The sequence below is a fragment of the Lactuca serriola genome, chromosome 7 (assembly GCF_051521515.1).
Source record: "Lactuca serriola cultivar US96UC23 chromosome 7, Lser_US96UC23_V15, whole genome shotgun sequence".
Classification (NCBI taxonomy): domain Eukaryota; kingdom Viridiplantae; phylum Streptophyta; class Magnoliopsida; order Asterales; family Asteraceae; genus Lactuca; species Lactuca serriola.
The window spans coordinates 56,118,107-56,129,997 of NC_136414.1; the positions used below are offsets into that span (position 1 = coordinate 56,118,107).

The 11,891-nt window shown below is 29.1% G+C and overlaps 1 pseudogene; it reads left to right on the forward strand.

The window, feature by feature from the left end:
- The first annotated feature begins 1,258 nt into the window (after positions 1-1,258).
- LOC145063996 (F-box/LRR-repeat protein At4g29420 pseudogene) lies at positions 1,259-2,803 on the forward strand (annotated as a pseudogene).
- The last annotated feature ends 9,088 nt before the right edge of the window (positions 2,804-11,891 follow it).

The window sequence follows — 11,891 nt, forward strand, 5'->3', positions numbered from 1 at the left end:
GTTTATAAGTGTGCCTCAAACGTAGTTTCCTAAGAAAATGACTTATAAGAATATGTTTACTAGACATTAGCTAAAATAATGAACAATTGAGTATTTCTTCGCCGAAAGTCTCAAGTTCAAACCTTATGGGTTTCAATTGATGTATGACCAACATAAATTCACAATGTAGTTGTAAAAGAAAGTCCTTAGTATCACTGTAAAAAACAAACTGTTTCCCCCAAACCTTACAAAATCAGGGAGTCACAATAGGTGATGGAAAACCCATTTTATGTAAAAATATGTATTTTTTGAAATGATATTTTTTGAATAAATTATATAAGATTAATGGTAAAATGTGTACAGAAAGTTTAATGGTAAAATGTACACAAAAAAAAGTTTAATGGTATAATGTGTACACAAAATAGTTTAATGGTATAATGTATACATAATATACAATAAAATCCACGTCAGCAGCCACATGGCATGCCACGTGGCATGTTACGTAGCTGGTGACCTACTATTACCGGTAACATAATGATATTTTTTGAACAAATGTGAAGTTTAATGGTCATATGTGTACAAAAGCTATAGTTGATTGGTGATATGTGTATAAAAAAAAGATCAATAGTATTTTTTGTACAAGTCTAATACTTCGTTACCTTTACAAGTCATTTTCCCAATTATCAATATATACTTTCATGTATATGTAATATCATATAATGCATGATTCTAAATATATTGAATCAACCACATTCTTAGATGTAGAAATTTAAAAAAATAAATAAATAAATAAATAAAATAAAAAAGGAAAAAGGAAGTACCAAATACTTGATAAAAATAAAAAAAACCTGATAACACATTTCTTTGATATGAATTTTTCCTATATAATCGTCTATTACAGTAACTTAGAAAAACAAGTAGAAATCTTAAAAGGCTTTATAAAGGAGTCATCACAATACTTTAAATTGCTGACGTTTGTATTGCATTTTTTCGGTTAATGGTAAATCTTAGCAAAAATCATTGGAATGAAAATCACAAAATTTAAACTGAAGTTATTTTTTATAAATGCTAATGTGTAAGGACCAATAATAAATAATAGTCAAACTATAAAGGGGTAAAATGTAAATTAATCAGGCATAAATATCTCTATCATCAACTCATCAAGTAGTCAATTTTCATTTGTAGATCTTTCACCGCTTGCATGGACAACCTTCCTGAATCTCTAGCGCTCGAAATAATGAGTTGACTCGACGACTCGGCATGGGTAGCATGCTGCCGTATGGCGAGTAAGACTTTCAATTCTGCATTTCCAGGCCTTAAATTTATAAACCTGCAATGGCGATTGAAATGGTACCTCGAATCAAGGTCCAGAGTTTCGAGTTCTTCAAATTCTTCCCAATTTACTCCCTCTCTCAAGAGAGTTTTTCTAAATCTTGTATCAAACTTAAGTGCACTGGAATCTGTGCGTATTGGCGTCGAGAATCCACCCCCAGATGTGTTGAACGCTGATGTTGAAGATGATGGCGATGATCTGCACATCACCGATGGGGGCTTCGTTAAGGAGTGGCTCCCTAGGGTTTCCGGAGCTTTGAAATTGCTTTCACTATCAGATTTTTGGGTTCAGTCGAGTACGCGTCGATCAGAAGTTTTGTCACTGATCTCTGCGCACTGTAAGTTGGTTATATGCTGAAATTCTCCAATTTTATATTCTACATGTAGCTCTATTCTGAAATTACGGAAATTGTTTACTGTCGGAAAATGTAAATGGTTTGCCAGGATCGATATTATTCTGGTTGATATCAACTAGTTTTTTTTTTTTTTTTTTTTTTTTTTTTTTTTAAATTGTGGTCAACTATCTTTGATTAGGGTTTATTAATGATCGATATTTATTGGTAATAAATGATATTTAATCATATTAAGGTCTTGATGCTTTAACTCGGTTGTTTTTGTTGTTGCAGGTCAAAATCTTATTGAATTAGAGCTGAAGAACGCATGGCTATCAGGACAAAACATGAACGCCATGCCAATGCTAACAAGTTTAACACTTGAACTCATAAGATTAGATGACAAAAATCTAACCGAGTTTAATACGAGTTTCCCAAATCTTCAAGTTCTTAACTTGATAGATGTTAGAGGTCTCAAAATGCCGATGATCCACCTCCTCAACCTGAAAACCTGCCATTGGACTGTAACAGATTCACCATCATATATATGTATAATCACACCGAATCTCATCACACTCAGACTCGAGTGTAGAAGTCCGGCTGCTCTTTATATTGAAGCTCCTTTGTGCTACAACTTGCATCTTGCAGTTGATCACTTGAACACGTTTGCAGTCAAAAAATTTGAGAATTTGAAAATTGTACAACTCGAGAGTTCAAACATTCACTCCGTAATTTGTAAGTTTCGTATGGAAACAGTAGAAACGCTGACCTTAGATATAAGAGCAGGTGGAAATTCCAAATTTACCCTAGAGGATTTACTCTGCACTTTCCCGAACATAACTTCTTTGTGTTTTAAACCAAGGGTTTGGTCAGAATTTGAGGTGTGGTGTGGCAAAATTGGGCTTAAAGGTGTGAAAAGATTTTGTGGGTATTTGTCGGTGGTTGATCCTTTGATGATTTTCGCGTTGGTTGATTGCGTGTTAGAAGAATGCTTCAACTGTGTAGAAATCTCTTTACTCATCCACCGTAGTGTTGCTTCTAATATATCAAAACGTTTCATCACTAGGTGCATGGCTGAATGGCCAGAAGTGAAGTGGACATGGGGGATTTGGGAGGAAGGAAGGGAAGATTATTGGATGACTGGAGAGCAATTACTTTAAGAAACGTTCGAGGAAGGATCAGATTCCATATGATCAAAAGAAACAGAAAACATAAAAAGATTTGTAGAAGGGTGAAGGTAAGACGGATCAAATGTACACATTCATGGGGGTTTAGGAAAGCAATATTGGGTGTTTTGGGGAAATAATTTTGAAGGAAAGATTGAGTAAAGAATAAAGATGGGATCAATGATCAATTGGAAGACATGATCGAGGAAGAGATGAAGGGAAGTAGCTTCAGCAGCACCCATGGGTCTCCATGGAATTAAGTGGCTTTTATAATAGTTGAATTGTCTTATAGTTAAAACTTTTATGGTTGTGGTATCTTTTGGAATGCTCTTGTTATGGTATTATAAATTTATATTTTTATGAATACTGTGTAAATAAGATCATATTTGGATGCCTATGCGTATGCGGATTATATTTGTTATGTTTTTCCTTATACTAACGTTTATTCACATTGCGGTTAATGCTTTATTTATCTACGATTCCGGTTTTTTCTTTCTTAAATTCAATAAAAAAATTTATGGTGGAGATTGTAAACTCATATTACTTTATAGACAATTAAATTACTTTATAGATAATTAAATTAAACTTCCTAAGGTTTTTTTTTCCACTTGTCAAATTTTTAAGAGTTTTATCACATGTAATTTTGTGGTTTTTTTAAAAATTAATTTCACATGTCATTTTATGGTTGTTTTGTATTAAATGAGATTAATTAATTTATTTTATTAATTTCTAAATAAAAATTATAAACGCTATATATACATTTCTTTCCTATGATATCATAAATACGCATTCAATTTTCATTGTGTCACCCCAAATTTTAAGCTAATCATATATACTTTCCAAAATACTACCATGTTTCTTATATCTTATTACAATTTACCATATAATGACCAAACTTACACCAATTTCTGAACACATATTGATTGACTGCTTCAAAGTCAAACTTTAACTTAAATCATAGAAGTCAATTTATATGGATCAAAAGTCATTTGAAGTTTAAGCGCAACCTCATAAATAGTTTTGATAGAAAAAGAAAACATTACAATCAGATTCCATATGATGAAAAGAAACTGAAAACATAAAAAGATTTGTAGAAGGGTGAAGGTAAGACAAATCAAATGTACACATTCATGGGGGTTAAGGAAAGCAATATTGGGTGTTTTGGGAAAATAATTTTGAAGGGAAGATTGAGTAAAGAATAAAGATGGGATCAATGATCATTTGGAAGACATGATCGATGAAGAGATGAAGGGAAGTAGCTTCAGCAGGACCCATGGGTCTCCATGGAATTAAGTGGGTTTTATAATAGTTGAATTAAGTGTCTCATAGTTAAAACTTTTATGGTTGTGGTATCTTTTGGAAAGCTCTTGTTATGGTATTATATATTTATGTTTTATGAATACTTTTTAAATAAGATCACATTTGGATGCCTATGCATATGCGGATTATATTATTTCTGTTTTTCCTTATACTAAGAGCATCCACAATTTTTTTCACTTTAAATACTACAAACAGTTGTTTTACTTTAATATTAACTTGACAAAGTACATGTAGTTATCGTTACATACAATAAAAATACACCCAAGGATCGATCCGGATATTACAAAGTTTCTACAATCAAAATGCAAAAGTATATAGTCTACTCCACAATGTCTATCTCTCCGTTACGACTTTACCATGACATAACGGCCAATAAGGGGTCACTAGTTACCTAAAAGGCATATAAACAAATAACATATAAGAAAAAATAGCTTAGTGAGTAACTTTAGCTTTAAATAACAAAAACATGACAACAATCACAATAATGAGGTATTAACAACAACAACTCACATTATGACTTTCAAGTTATACTTACACACATGTTTCCAAATCATTGATATTATAAGCTTTAAGGTGACCATTGACTTGTAAATCTAGTGGTGGTATTACAACCACAAAGGCTACCACCATACCCCGGTCATATTTCCCCCGTAATATTAAATTCATAAAGAATACCCTCAGAAATTAACATCCCCTAAACCATAGTATCATCGCCACGAAGTCTACTAGGTTTCATTATCCGCAATTTGTCGATGTTCTCCCCACAATTCATTTATATCCACATAATAATATACTTAACTACCAACTATAAAAATGGAAAGAATATATAGTTACTTACCTTGTAATAGTTTATATTTAAGAATCTTCAACTCTTAAATCCTCTTTCTCACCTTTGGTTCTGCAACTTCAAAAACTGTCAATTTATCTCATAACTCTTAAGTATTATAAATCAAGATACAACTTACTTATTCACAACTTAATCCAACATTTATATCAAGTTCATAACACTAATTATGTACCACCCAATTACATTCCATGAACTAGTTGTTCTTATCTCTTAATTTATTAAGACATAAGCTAAACTTTATCTAAGTCACTATTTCATCTATGTGAGTATTGTAACTCAATTTTAATATTTACACCATATTCATAAAACTAAACTCCATGGAAAAAATCAATTATACTCCATGAATATTTCATCAACATATCTTAATTCATCAAAATACATGCTCAAATTCACTTTACAAGTAGTTTCCAAAATTAGGGTTCGTGTTCATCTTTCTTTCATTTAAAAGATTGGCCATGATTTTGAAATATAATTAAAACATCATGAATTATCATCGATCTTATTAACACATATCATTAAAAATTTCCTTCCATAAAAGCACAAATAACTAGGGTTTCATCACCCTTTTAAATTCTACAATTAAAACTCATCTAAGTTTAAACAAAAAAGAAGAGGATAATATCTTTGATCCTAATGATAGAGTTGGATTCTTGATTCTCTTGAGATTTAGTTGAACCTAGCTTTCTCTCTTGGATTTAGCTCATCTGAAGCTTTGGAAGGAGTTTCTATGTGAAAGTGAAGATAAATCACTGAATCACTCATTTTTAATTAGTTTGTGATGTTTGTCATAACATGTCGTGTTACCAGACCTTTACATGTCACATTATCACTAGATGCCATCATGTAATTTAACTTTTACGCATTTCCTTCTACCTCTTTTCCACTTTAGCATCATACTTTCAAAGGTGTCGTGTAAGCTTTCCTATTTTAACATTGTACTTCTACACAACTTGTCACGTAATCTCACTTTTATCTGTCGTGTTATTGAGATCGTCCAATTTTAGTAATGTACTTCACCATTTAGTCGTCGTATAAATTCACCATGACACATCAAGTTCTATTGATTTTGTTTATTATACTTAACTAAACTCCTTGCTTTACCCTTATAACCAAGTAATACACCATTAAGTGATCTAAACTTACCTCTCAAATACTAAATTAATATGTACCAACAAAATTACAAGATATAACGTTGGCATTTCATGGTATTCATAAAAAGTGACAAAAATGCCCTTATGTTCAAAATAACTATGAAGCATGGTGAATAGAGCTCAAAACCAATTTAACTTACGTTAGTAATACACTTTCTCCTGTATTATTAGCTATTAGCTATAGGTCAGGTGTTACATAAAACCTTTACAATAATCAAACTGATAGCCCCAAAGTCAACCCAAGAGCAATGAGAGCAACTGGACAGCCATGAAACAGATGTTGCTGAGTACATACAAATTCATATATGTTATTGTTTATTGATCATTTCATATACAGGGTTTCCGACGACTATATTATATATCATGTTTTATAATCAAGTTTAATATAACATGTATAATATAATTGCATCCCAATAACTGCCTCTCGTATATAAATTGGACAAGATCATTGGCATCATCTATTAAGATATTAAATGGCACGCTCAGGAGATTAAAGAATGTTTCATGGTTGAAAAATAGTATGGCCCATCTGGTTAATGAAGCCATGTCCCTAAGTTATTTGAACAAATAAAAATATTTGAAATATTACACTAGTTCTTTATAAGAAACCAATATAATTCTTAACCAAATCATATGGTTGATGTTTTAAATATACAGTCGAGTCAAAATATACAAAACACAAAATCTTACGGAAAATAATTACCATAAATCCTACATAACAAAACCATTAAAATATAATTTATGAAAATGGAAATTGTTTATAGCAAAACATAGGAAAATACCAATCAATAACAATATTATTAGTATAGCTACCATAGATATTCTTACCTATAGTTGTGACACGAACTCAAAACAAGTGTATCTAAATATGCATATATGTTACTATTTATCAATCAAGTCATGCGCAAGGGTAATTGATGACTACGTTATTTAACTTGCTTTTACAATCAAGTCGGATGTAACATGTGTAATGCAGTTATATCTCAACAACCGTCTCTCGTATCTAACTCGGGTAAGATCATTGGTGACTTATATTAAGATATTAAATGGCAAGATTAAGAGATAAAAAATGTTTAACAGATGAAATAATATGGATCAGTTGCTTAATGAAATCATTAGCTTATTTAACAAATAACATTGTTTTGAAATATAACGACTTTAGTTCTTTGTAAGAAAACAATATATTTTTTTAATCAAATCTTATGGTTGATATTTTTAATAGACAACGAAATCATAAAAAAGAAAACACAGCAAAGCCTATATAGCAAAAACATAACAAAATATGATTTATGAGATTTCAAATTCCTTCATGTAAAAAACATAACAAAATGCTATCAATATCAATTTTGTTCAAAGAGTTAGCATAGATATTCTTTCCTAAATTTCTTACATCAACTCAAACTAGTTCATCTAACTTCCTCGGTGTTATGGGAAATATGTATTTCTACATGTATAAATTTTACATGCAAACAAATATAATTTTTTTTATCCACCAAAAGAGGTGGTTTTGCACTAATACAAAATGGAAAAAAAAAATACTTAACGCGTACTTACTTTCCATCAAAGTTCATGTTAAGTGGTCATCATAAAGTCAACCATTCATTAAATCTATCTATATGCTAATAAAAGAGTAGCTATTTTGCCATGTGTCATCACATTAGACATTTTAATTAATTTGTTGCCACTTGTCAATCTATTAGTTTTCCATTTTAAATTTGTTAGACCTTATCATTAATGTGATTCTATTTTAAATTTTAAAATTTAAATTATTGTTTTCATTAATTCACAAATAAAAAATATGTAATATATATTAAAAATTAGTTTTATATATTTATTTGAATCAATGATTATAATTTCACATAACTAATAAAAATATCTCTTAAATTAATAATTTATTTAAAATAACTTATTAATAATTTTGAGTTTTTACTATAAAAGTTTGATTAATTTTATAACTGTTGTTCCCACGGGTTATAAACTAGTGATATAATAGTTACAATACCAACACTCTTGTTGTTGGTTGCATTGAATTCTAATTGCAAGTATATTGATTAAAGTGAAAAGTAAATTTCAATTTTGGTCATATTAGTATGTGTAACACTCCATATTTCATATAAGTAAAAAATTTAAAAAGAAATATCTTACGACTTAAAATCGTATCATATGACAACTTGGCCGCTTAAAAAGACATTTCCAAAAGCGTTATATATTCTGTGAGTTACAATTCCATGACAAACAACAATAGACAAGCAATATAAGTACCAAATAATCTTTATACACAAATAATGACTAATGTTGTTCTCATTCTAATCTCAGTATCTCAAGTGTTCTAATCTTCATCAAAAGTCATACTAAGAGGCTAAGGCTTTTATAATCCCCACCCCTCCCCCCACTACTTTTTTAAAAATCTAGAATACATATCTCATAAAAAAATCATAAAAGAAATTGTCTCTTGTGTTACATACATATTAGATACTAAGTTATAACTTGTGTAATACACGGTTAATAAATTAAAATAACATAGATAATAATTGTAATAAAAATATTTTGAACAAATTTGTAAAAAGATGTTTACAAAAATGTAAAAGAAAAGAAAAACATAATGAATTCAATAGGATATTATTTATAATTGATTACTACTTTCTATTAATGATCAAATAATAGATTACCAAATATTTTGAATTTCAAAATCTCTATTAATAATGTTAATTTTAAGGGATTTAGAAGAATTTAAATCAAAATGTAAAATTATAGAAAAGGATATATGTGTCATTTTTAGAGAGTAAGAAAAGGAAAATTAAAAATTATAAGAAAATGACAAGTGGCATAAAAGCTATTCTTTTATTAATATAAGGAGATAAAACTTTCACATTCCAAAACATTTTCTCATTCTAATGCAATTTCATATCAAAGCATTTGTGCAATCCAAAAATTCTCTACATTTTACATATTTCAAAACTTGATCAAATTATCACTATATACTATCATGTATATGTAATGCCATATAATGTATGATTCTAAACATATTGAATCGACCACATCCTTAGATGTAGAAATGAAAAAAAAAATTGAAGTTCTAACTACTTATTGATTCTCTATTTCATGCCATTTCTCAACCTATTGATTCTCCATTTAAAATTTAAAATTTTTTCATTACAATTACATTAAATTAATAAAATTATAATAAAAATTAAAATAACATTAATGAATTATTTAAATCAACGATTATAATTTTATATAACTAAAATATTATCTCTTAATTGACAATTTATTTAAAATAATTGATTAATAATTTTTATTTTTACTATGAAACTTTAATTAATTTTATAAATGTGGTTCTCACGGGTTATAAACTAGTATCATATAATTGTTTATTACAATAAATTAGAAAAACAAATAGGAAAGTTAAAAGGCTTTGTAAAGGAGACATCACAATATTTTATATTGCTGAATTTTGTACAACATTTCTTCGGCTAATGCTAAATCTTAGCACAAATCATTGGAATGAAAATCAAAAAATTTAAGATGAAGTTATTTTCCTTACTAACATATATTGCTGAGAAATCCCCTAAGCATTATGATCAATCCGGAAGATAATCATTAGGATAGGTCCCTTAAATTAGATGTTATAGGGATATAAAGTGAGGTTAACGGGAATGGGTAATCGGGTTGAATGATTTGATAAAAATAAAGAATTTAATTATTTTGGGTTGAAAACCCTATGTGCTCATCCGGCTCTCAAGCCTGACCCACTCAATTTCTTATATTACAGGTAGTGGCACAGGAGCACAGGTGTGATGATCAGACGAGAGATTTATGAAATATTGGCCAATAGAATAATAGATGTTTGTAAGGCATGTGTTATTTCCATTTATGCATATGTATTGTATTTTTAATTACATCCCAACATTTTTAATATAATTAAAATACATTTTTTCGGAAATGTATTGATAATATCTTTATCATATTTTGGGAACAATTCTACAATTGTTCTTCAAAATGATACTCTGATTTTTAAATAAAACATAAACAAATTGATATTTTCTGGCCGTGAAATTAAGGATGTCGTAGTTATGGTAGATATTCTTTCCTAAAGTTCTTACATCAAGTCAAAACAAATTCATCTAACTTACTATGTGGGAAATATATATTTCTACATGTATGAATTTTACATACAATAAATATAAATTTTGTTAATTACCAAAAGAGGTGCTTTTGTGTTAATACAAAATGCAAAACTACTTAACAAGTACTTACTTTCCAACCAATTTCATAATAAATGCTCATCATAATGCCAACCATTCATTAAATGACATAATAGTTACACTACCAACATCCTTGTTGTTGGTTGCACTAAATTCAAATTAATTGATTAGAATGAATAGAAAATTTTAGTTTTGGTCCTTTTAGTATGTGTAACAATCCATATTTCATACACTAAAAGTATAAAATTTCAAAAGAAATACCTTACGATTTAAAGTCATATCATATGAAAAGTAAACCAAACACCTTGCTTTACCCTTGTAACCAATTAATACACCATTAAGTGATCTAAACTTAACTCTCAAATACCAATATAATATGTACCAGAATAATTTCTAGATATAACGTTAGCATTTCATGGTATTCATAAAAAGTGAAAAAAATGCCCTTATGTTCAAAATAACTATGAAGCATGGTGAATAGAGCTTAAAACCAATTTAACTTACGTTAGTAATACACTTTCTCCTGTATTATTAGCTATTAGCTACAGGTCAGGTGTTACATAAAACCTTTACAATAATCGAACTGATAGCCCCAAAGTCAACCCAAGAGCAATGAGAGCAACTGGACAACCATGAAACAGATGTTGCTGAGTACATACAAATTCATATATGTTATTGTTTATTGATCATTTCATATACATGGTTTCCGACGACTATATTATATATCATGTTTTATAATCAAGTTTAATATAACATGTATAATATAATTGCATCCCAACAACTACCTCTCGTATATAAATTGGACAAGATCATTGGCATCATCTATTAAGATATTAAATGGCACGCTTAGGAGATTAAAGAATGTTTGATGGTTGAAAAATAGTATGGCCCATCTGGTTAATGAAGCCATGTCCCTAAGTTATTTGAACAAATAACAATATTTGAAATATTACACTAGTTCTTTATAAGAAACCAATATAATTCTTAACCAAATCATATGGTTGATGTTTTAAATATACAGTCGAGTCAAAATATACAAAACACAAAATCTTACGGAAAATAATTACCATAAATCCTACATAACAAAACCATTAAAATATAATTTATGAAAATGGAAATTGTTCATAGCAAAACATAGGAAAATACCAATCGATGACAGTATTATTAGTATAGCTACCATAGATATTCTTACCTAAAGTTGTGACACGAACTCAAAACAAGTGTATCTAAATATGCATATATGTTACTATTTAACAATCACGTCATGTGCAAGGGTGATCGATGACTACGTTATTTAACTTGATTTTACAATCAAATCGGATGAAACATGTGTAATGCAGTTATATCTCAACAGCCGTCTCTCGTATCTAACTCGGGTAAGATCATTGGTGACTTATATTAAGATATTAAATGGCAACATTAAGAGATAAAAAATGTTTAATAGATGAAATAATATGGATCAGTTGCTTAATGAAATCATTAGCTTATTTAACAAATAACATTGTTTTGAAATATAACGACTTTAGTTCTTTGTAAGAAAACAATATATTTTTTAATCA